The following is an 8,236-nucleotide window of genomic DNA, read 5'->3' on the forward strand; positions in this document are numbered from 1 at the left end:
GTTCCTTGCCATTAATTCCCTCAGTTCACAGGGTCCTGTGAAAGATCTGCCCATAACAGTCCCCATCTGTGGCTTGTTACAGTGCCATGTGCTCTATCGTCCAGTGGCTTTGCTTTAAGTGACAAAACCGTGTGAGCAGGGAAAGCATTGGTGCAAATAGAGCAGGGTTGGGGTAGGAAGGGGTGGGGGACCATTTATTTTGTTTCCTTTTGCAATTTTTTAGGCACCTTTGATTCCTCTTCTTCTGGACTCCATATTTCCGTATGCAATACTTCTGCCTCCTCCTCCTCCTCCTTCCTCTCCTTCTTCCATCTTCCCAGTGTCTCATCTCTTGTTCCTCTGCTCCTAGTTTTCATTTTAAGGAATAGGAGGCAAGAGATCAAATTCAACATTCTCATTTGGGCATGATAGAAATGAGACATCACTTGTTTTATGATTGCGGGCTCAGGGTAGAAGTTTCCAGAAGCTTCTGTCAGTGAAGTTGGGCATTCATCCTGGCACAGTTTTTTTTTTTTTAACAATTGTATCTTTTGTTTTTGTTTTTTTTAATCTTATTAATACAGGGCTTATTTGTCTTCCCTCTGTCAAACTCTCAGCCAACCACTTTCCCCAGACTGCCTGGGGAGGTATAGGAAAAGGGATGTACAAGGCAGACAAGATCTGGGAGAAAGAATGCCAGGGGGAGACTGCTCCTTCACGTGGCTGGTGAAGAGGAGGAGAAAGGCCAAGGCCAACGTCAGGCAAAAGAGCCCCACAGCTTCTGAGAGGGCAAAGCCTAGAATGGCGTAGGAGAAGAGCTGTTGCTTCCGAGAAGGGTCCCTGGCATAACCAAGGATAAGACTTCCAAATACAATCCCAATCCCAGCCCCAAAGACAGCCACCCCTACTGTGGCAGCCCCAGCCCCAATGAACTTGGCTGCTGTGTTATCACCCTTGAGATGGTGCTGGTTTGGAAGCTGCAGCTAGAGATAAGTGAGCTCAGGGGGCGTGGGATTGTCAAGCTGCTGAAACTTTCATATGTCAGTGTCTCTGGTCAGTTCAGCATCGCTGCAGCTGAGAGGTGCTCCTGATCAAGGAGTGGGTGGAGAGGAACTTGGAGCAGGCAGACATTTTCAGTGGGTGAGGGGCTGTGGCAAGAGAGCTGCTTCCAGTGCAGAGAAGACAGAGAGGAAATTGTATCTTTTTTTTAAAAAAAAATTAAAATACTTTTTTAGTTGTAGTTGGACACGATACCTTTATTTTATTGATTTATTTATGTTTATGTGGTGCTGAGGATTGAACCCAGCGCTAACGAGCCCTTTACTGCTGAGCCACAACCCCAGCCCCACAGTTGTATCTTTTATTAATGTATTAAATAACTAGATCTCCAAGTGGGCCTAATAACTCCTCTAATTTCAGAATAGGGATGATTGTAAATAGTATTTTGCAACATTACATCAACATACTGGGATTTTAAAACAGTTGTGATTATTCCAGGCATCACAGGTTACTACTGCTGAAGTGGAAGGCTACAGCCATATTGAAGGAAAGGCACAATTTTGGTTAGAGATGGGTGGAAATTGAGACGTAATCCACCCCTCTTCTAGTGCGTAGATTCTCTGACTTTTATCTATAGATCCCTCGGTGGTTTATGTGGGGGCAGGAATCTGAGGATCTTAGATTAAAGCCCTTGTTTTAAAATCTCTATTCCCAGCCCACTTCCTTATTTTTCATTTTTCATCTGTGTTTCAATTTTATGAGCCCTCAAGTATTGGTGTTTAAGGGAAAGAAATCTTTTGTAATATGATTTCATAATTCTCATTGAAATCACCAATGTTCTCCCAACACTGAAGGACCTTGTCCCACCTCCGTATTTCTCCATCTCTGCTGAAGCCCCCAAAGCCAAACATTCCCTCCTCGGAACTTTCTTCTTCCCAGGCTTCTTCAATATCTGTCTCCATACGGTGATTTCAAGCCTTCATAATGTTCGACTCACACTTGGAGCTTTTTGAGAACACAGGAGCTTTTTAAAAACACTCATTATTATGATATCTATTTTATTTATTTTAAGAGAAATCAAAATCAGAACATTTCTATGGGCCCTTAAAAGAGTCCTGGGTCTGTGCCTAATGGAGAAGGCAGTCCAGCAGAGGGGACCCATGAGCATCTGGAGCAGCCGAACATTTCCATTGAAAGTGACTTCTAATTGATGGAAAGTCCTTCCTTATCTTAAGCTGGTTTGCTTTACTATTTTTTTTAAATTTCTATTCTTTTTTCCCTAGTTCTTTTCCCTAGAGTTGGTCTGTTCCTTCTTTCTCATGTCAAAGTGTGGGCCAAGGACCAGAGACATGGGCATCGCACGGAGGCTACAGAGACAGGAAGAAATTCAGGTCTCACCCTGTTCCCAAATGAATCGAAGTCTGCATTTTAGCAGATGCCGCAGGAATTCCTATTCACATCAAAGTTGGAAAGCACTGTACCCAAGAAAATAACAGTAGCAAACATTTATTGAGTACCTCTCTGTCCTGATATCATTTTAAGTTTTTTGTTGGTTTGTTTGTATCATCATTCAAGAAGTCTTCATCATTGTTTTTTATTTTTAAATGTTTTTGTTAGTGCATTATAGTGACACATAATAGTTGAATTCATTTTGACATAATCAAACATGCATGGACTATAATTTGCTCTGTTTCAGTTCTGAATATTTCTTCTTTATCATTTTAAGTTTTTTTTAGTTGTAGACAGACACAATATCTTTATTTATTTATTTATTTTTATGTGATGCTGAGGATAGAACCCAGTGCCTCATGCATGCAAGACAAGTGCTCTACTACTGAGCTACAGCCCCAGTCCCTTATTTTAAGTTTTATGTGGATTATCTAATTAATCCTTTTGGTGTCTTATAGATGAGTAAATTGAAGCAAGAGACATGCTCAAAGTTTATGCCAAGAGGAGTGGTGTGCAGGAATTCAAGCCAGGCAGTGTAGACCCAGGATAGAGGCTGGATATTTATGGGTCAGTTTGCACATCCTCCTGTGCTCATCTCCTTTGAGGAGAAGTTGCTGCTGCCTTGCCCAGCCTTGATTGCTAGGGTGGGTGCAGTTTTTTTACACCTCTTAGCCCCAGGACTGGAGGATCCCTAATGGACAGCACTCTGTAAAGTTATTTTGCAGCTTATCACTCAGGCGGTCTGCTAAAAAAAAAAAAAAAAAAAAAGAAAGAGAGAGAGAGAGAGAGAGAGAGAGAGAGAGAGAGAGAAATAGTAAGCCTAGCCACCTGGACTCTCACTGGATGGTATTTAAATGAAGCAACTTGGAAAGAATTTGCTCTTTGTTAAGGGATCAGGAAGAAGTGGAGGGGCGGCCTGCAGGTGAGTCATGTTCAAGTGACTTATCTACACAAAGATTAAGCTTCTGCTACTTCAGTGTCTAGAGTTCTTTTCATCCAAATCTTCTCTCCCACTCATTTCTCCAGGATTCCCAAGCCTATTATGGCTCTGTCTTTTGAATTTCCCCAGGAGTCCTTATTGAACCATGAGCAGCCCTACAACAACCTCACTTTACTCGAGTGAGCTCAAGTGGGTTTCTGTTTGTTACCATAAAAGCCAAACTATAGGCACACACATCCACGTATTTCAAAGCACCTGTGCATCTCCCGAACTCCTCCTTTTCTTAAGGGAGCAGCCCTGTTCTTTCAGTTACTCACACCAGTGAGTTTACTCCCTCTCTTGGTTCTTACTCTCAGGACTATGCAGTCATAGCCTTCAGAAATGGACTAATATGGGACTGGCTGGTATTGGAAGCTACTTTTATGGAACAATTTGATGGGTACAGAGTAGGCCTGCCAGCTTCAAAATTTCTTCCTTTGCACCTGGCAAGACTCTTCCCAGAAGTCTTAAAATTGGTTCTGTTTACAAGAGGGTTATGACTAACGGCTGAGAGCAAGACTGTGCAAATAGGCAGGAGTAGGCCCCTTGATGCAAAGCAGTAGAAATCAGGATTGGAGAGGAGGGATTTCTCCCAAGCCTGACCTGGCTTGATGGCATTTCAAAGGAGACACCCTGGAGCAAGACTGTGTCTCCCGGAGTCTCGGGAAGTAACAGTATGCAAACATATAGGTGACTAGTTTGCAGCCACCAACAGGAACTCCGGCACATCCCCCTGTGTGGTTGTTGTGGTCAGGTCAGTACTAACTTTAGCCCTGCCATCCTCGAATGGGGACAGTCCACTAGTGGATTAAATCCTCCTTAAATGACTAAGAATCTTTTAGCCAGAGATCAAAGAAAGGAAAGGAAATTATTTCATCTATTCTCTGCCTTGTGCGTGATGACTTCTGGGGGAGCCATTCTCCAGTGTTTTGCAGGTAATGACACTTTCTATTCATATAGCACTGATGTCCCAGGAGCTCAAAGTTCTCCCGAAGCTGGGAGGGAGGAAGTCAGGACAATATTTGCATTATTTCCTTTTTGGTGCTTGCTCTTTTAGCCGAGACCTCTGCCCCTTTGAAGGAGACAGTGGGTGGAAGCAAAACCAAGGACTTTCTTTTGGTCAAAGTGACTCACAGAATTGTCTCTCTACCGGCTTCATGCTGGGTGTCCAACTACCTGCCACTAGGCAATTATCCTCTTTCCATCATTCATTTACCTCATTCCAAACTGGAGTAAAATACCCTCATTTTGAGTGGGGAAACTGAGGCCCAGAGAAGATGTGCATGTGGGATAAAGTTATCCTGTGAAGCTACTGGTCAGCCTGAAGCAAGTGTTCCCAAACATCCAGAAAGATGTTTGTCTGTCTCTTCCTTTCTTCCCATTTGCCATGAGCAGGGGTGGTTCTGGAGCTGTGCAGAAATCTGAGGAAATTTGTCCCGAGCCCCAGTTTGAGGATAAAAGGGCTGAACGCTGAGCTGGAAGGCATGACCCCAAGTTGGCTGGCCATCTTTCAGGGCACGGCTTTCCTCCGACCCACCATTCTGTGTAGTTCCTATCAGTTTGGGCTGCCTCTTTGGGACTTAAATATTTCATACAGGATCTCCAGGGCCTTTCAAAGGGTGCTGGGACATAAATAGCTTTCACAGAAGAATGTCGCCTCAGTGATGTGGTGACTGAATCAACCACACTGAATTAGCAGCAATCTGGTGCTCAGGATAATGGAGTGATGGCCAACGAATATTACTGCCTTTTTACCTAGTGAATGAGTCCTCAGTAAAAAGGACAAGTGCCTTCCAGGTGTCTTGCCACAAGATTTCAACCACTGAGTCACCCAGCTGGATGGAAGAACATGAGAGGCAGCTCAGCATCTCCTCATGATTCAGCGGCCGCCAACTTGGATTGTCCCCAGTTCCAACTTTAGCATCTTTCTTTAGTCAACTCGACTGCACAGTCAGTTCCCTTCTGTAGATACACAATGGGAGGAAATTCTACTGAAGGGACAAAGCTGCCACTGTCCCATCTGACCAGACATCCCCAGAGAGTACAGGCTGCCCGCCCGCCCGCTCCAGGAAAAGCTGTTCCTGAGAGGAACCACCTGGGAACAGTCTGCATCAGGGTTGCCAGGTAATCCTTCTGGAATGTTCCATCAGGTGGCTCAGCCCAGCCTCTGCTGTCATGGCAGCGGGTGGGATAGAGTGGAGGGGTTTGGGCTTGGAAGTCTTGTCCCTGTCCTTAACAGCTGTGACATTAGATGGGTTAGAAGCTCTGTGGATCTGAGCTTTCTGTAGGTTAATGACCCAGTGAGGAGATGGGCAAGAATTGGAGAGGTGATGTAACTAAATGGGTGGCCTGGATGTAAGACAATAGGTGGGGCGGGGCCTATGGGAAACTGGAGAATCAATGCCTTCCCTAAAGGTGTTCAAACAAACAGACAAAAACACCCAGGAACCCACAAGGTGGGTGAATACCATGCCAAGGGGGCATTTTCTAATCTGTTCTCAAAGATTGTGAAACTGAGGGAAAACCTGAGTAAATTCTCTAGCTTCACTTGGTTTCCGTTACTTGCTTTCAGATGACCTTAAAAATCACTAATATTGGAGGTCCCGCAGTTAAGACATACTATTAGTTTTTTGGTAGCTTCGCTGTCCACATCCACAACACTTCTGACGTGTGGGTCATGATGATGATGGATGCATATGTCATTTTTCAGTGATTTGAAAGGCGCTCCTGTTGAAATCATAGACCCTTGGGCCGCACAAGTGTCTAATGGGTAATTTCTTGAACATCAGAAGACTGAAAGATCATTCCAACACCACCATTTTTTGGACATGAATCTCATGAAGAGCCATGAAGGTTGAGATAATGCACAGACCACTGATGATGTCACCTCCCTCCCCTTTCACCCTTCTTCTCGATCCCATAAGTGTCCCTAAACCCTATCATGGAAGAGGTGGGCTTGGGTCTTCCACCTCCATGCTAGTTACCTTGAGAATAAACTCTTTTTTCTTTGGCAAAACTTGTTGTTTTCAGTGGTTGACATACTGGGTGGCACAGAAAATGGGTCTAGTTTGGTGACAGTTGCTCCTAGTTTTAATAATTTAGCCTGTTTCTGGAAGCATGCATTCTTACAGAATTATTATGTTCTTACACATTTAATTCATAATTCAATTATATGTCTTTTTGGATGTGAGAAAGTATAGGTATCTAATGCTGGGAACAAAATTCATAAGAAATGTAGACCAATATAGTCTTTCAAGGCCAAATCATAGGGAAAATGGTTGATTCAAAGTTATGTTAGAAAAATATTTTACCTGTAGTATCCCTGTGGTGGTAGGATGTTACTCTGAAGTCATTTGAGTTCCTTTGGGCCACAGCTCTAGGAAGACAGGGAAGACCAGCATTTTATCACAATTTCTCTGATGATCCTGATTGTCCCCCACCCAATGGCACAGAGGCACAAGGGCAGGGTCTGCGTCTGTCTTGTTAAACACTGGATTTGACCCTGGTGCCTGACACATAATAGGAACTCAATAAATATATGATGAATGAGTGAATCAAAATAGTAGTAGGCCTTAAGGGTTCAATCTCTTCTTCTTTTTTTTTTAATCATCCAATAACTTGGTAGTTGTGTAATTTATTTTAAAAGTATAAATGTAATCATGCCAACTCTTTGCTCAAGATCTTTCACAGACTCCACATTGCCTACTCAAATTTCAAGCTTCTTGGCATGATCTTCATTTCTCTCCATGTTCTGAATTCTCCTTTCTGTTTAGTTATTCCCTCAAATGACAGTGCTCTCTACCCCACCCCCACCCCCAATATTCTAGCTCAGCTTGACCATTGGTTGTTCTCCAAACAGCTCTATCAGATTCATGGCATTTCCCTCTGAAATGCCCATCCCTTTTTTCCTCTCCATCAAAATTTCATTCATCTTTCAAGATGTGAACGTCCTCTCTCCAGGAAACTTCTCTGTCTATTGGAACCAAATCAGGAAAAAATTTCTTCTTTCCTGTGCTCTTTCTGCATATCTCAGTTACAGTATTACATCCTGCCTTGAGTTGTAGCTATTTATGCATGTGCCCCTTTCCTCTAGCTGGTAAACTTCTTAAAAGCATGGACTATTCATCATTCTTCACCTCTTTCATAAACAAAAGGCATTCACTGCATTTATTTGGAATGATGATACTGAAAAGTGGCACTTGTTAGTTAATTGCTTACCATTGGAGGAACTTGGGGGGGTATAGATCCACAGTCAAAGGAGTCACCAAGCAGATAAGTTTAGTGTGACAGCACAAGATACTCCAAGGAAAAAGTGTCACCTTTTATGACTGAATTTTGAAAAAAGAAGAAGAAAAAGAAAAAGAAAAAAACAACACAGAAAATCGTCAAAAGCAATTCAGCCTAAGATATGGGGAACAGTTTGCCAGTGGGCTTATCCTCCCCTTCAGGAATAAAACTCATCTATAAAGTCAAGGATCAGAACTTTCCTTGGCGTTAAGATGGATAGGGTAACAATGACAAGTGACACGGAAGGATACTGGTTCCCATGGAGCCTGGAAATAGGAAAATGGGAACTGTCACCATATCTTTACTGTTGTCCAGGGAAGGGGACAGGCCACTCCCACTGGTCCCCATTCTGTAGATAGAGGGAGAGTAGAAAGAGGCAAAATTTAGCTAGAGAGAGACAGAGAGACCGAGAGACAGAGAGCACACGCACACAGGGAGCCCTTGAACACATCCCACACTCTGCTCTAATCCTGTGTACTCACCAATTTTCTGAGCCATCATTTGTTTGTTGATTGCTATTAACGAACACCTATTTGTCTGGTC

The 8,236-nt window shown here is 43.3% G+C and overlaps 1 pseudogene; it reads right to left on the bottom strand.

Annotated features, from left to right (window-relative positions):
- Nucleotides 1-584: 584 nt before the first annotated feature.
- On the bottom strand, nt 585-1,110 carry LOC113185658 (ATP synthase F(0) complex subunit C2, mitochondrial pseudogene; annotated as a pseudogene).
- Nucleotides 1,111-8,236: the final 7,126 nt, after the last annotated feature.

Source organism: Urocitellus parryii, chromosome 9 (assembly GCF_045843805.1).
Source record: "Urocitellus parryii isolate mUroPar1 chromosome 9, mUroPar1.hap1, whole genome shotgun sequence".
In the NCBI taxonomy this organism is placed as follows: domain Eukaryota; kingdom Metazoa; phylum Chordata; class Mammalia; order Rodentia; family Sciuridae; genus Urocitellus; species Urocitellus parryii.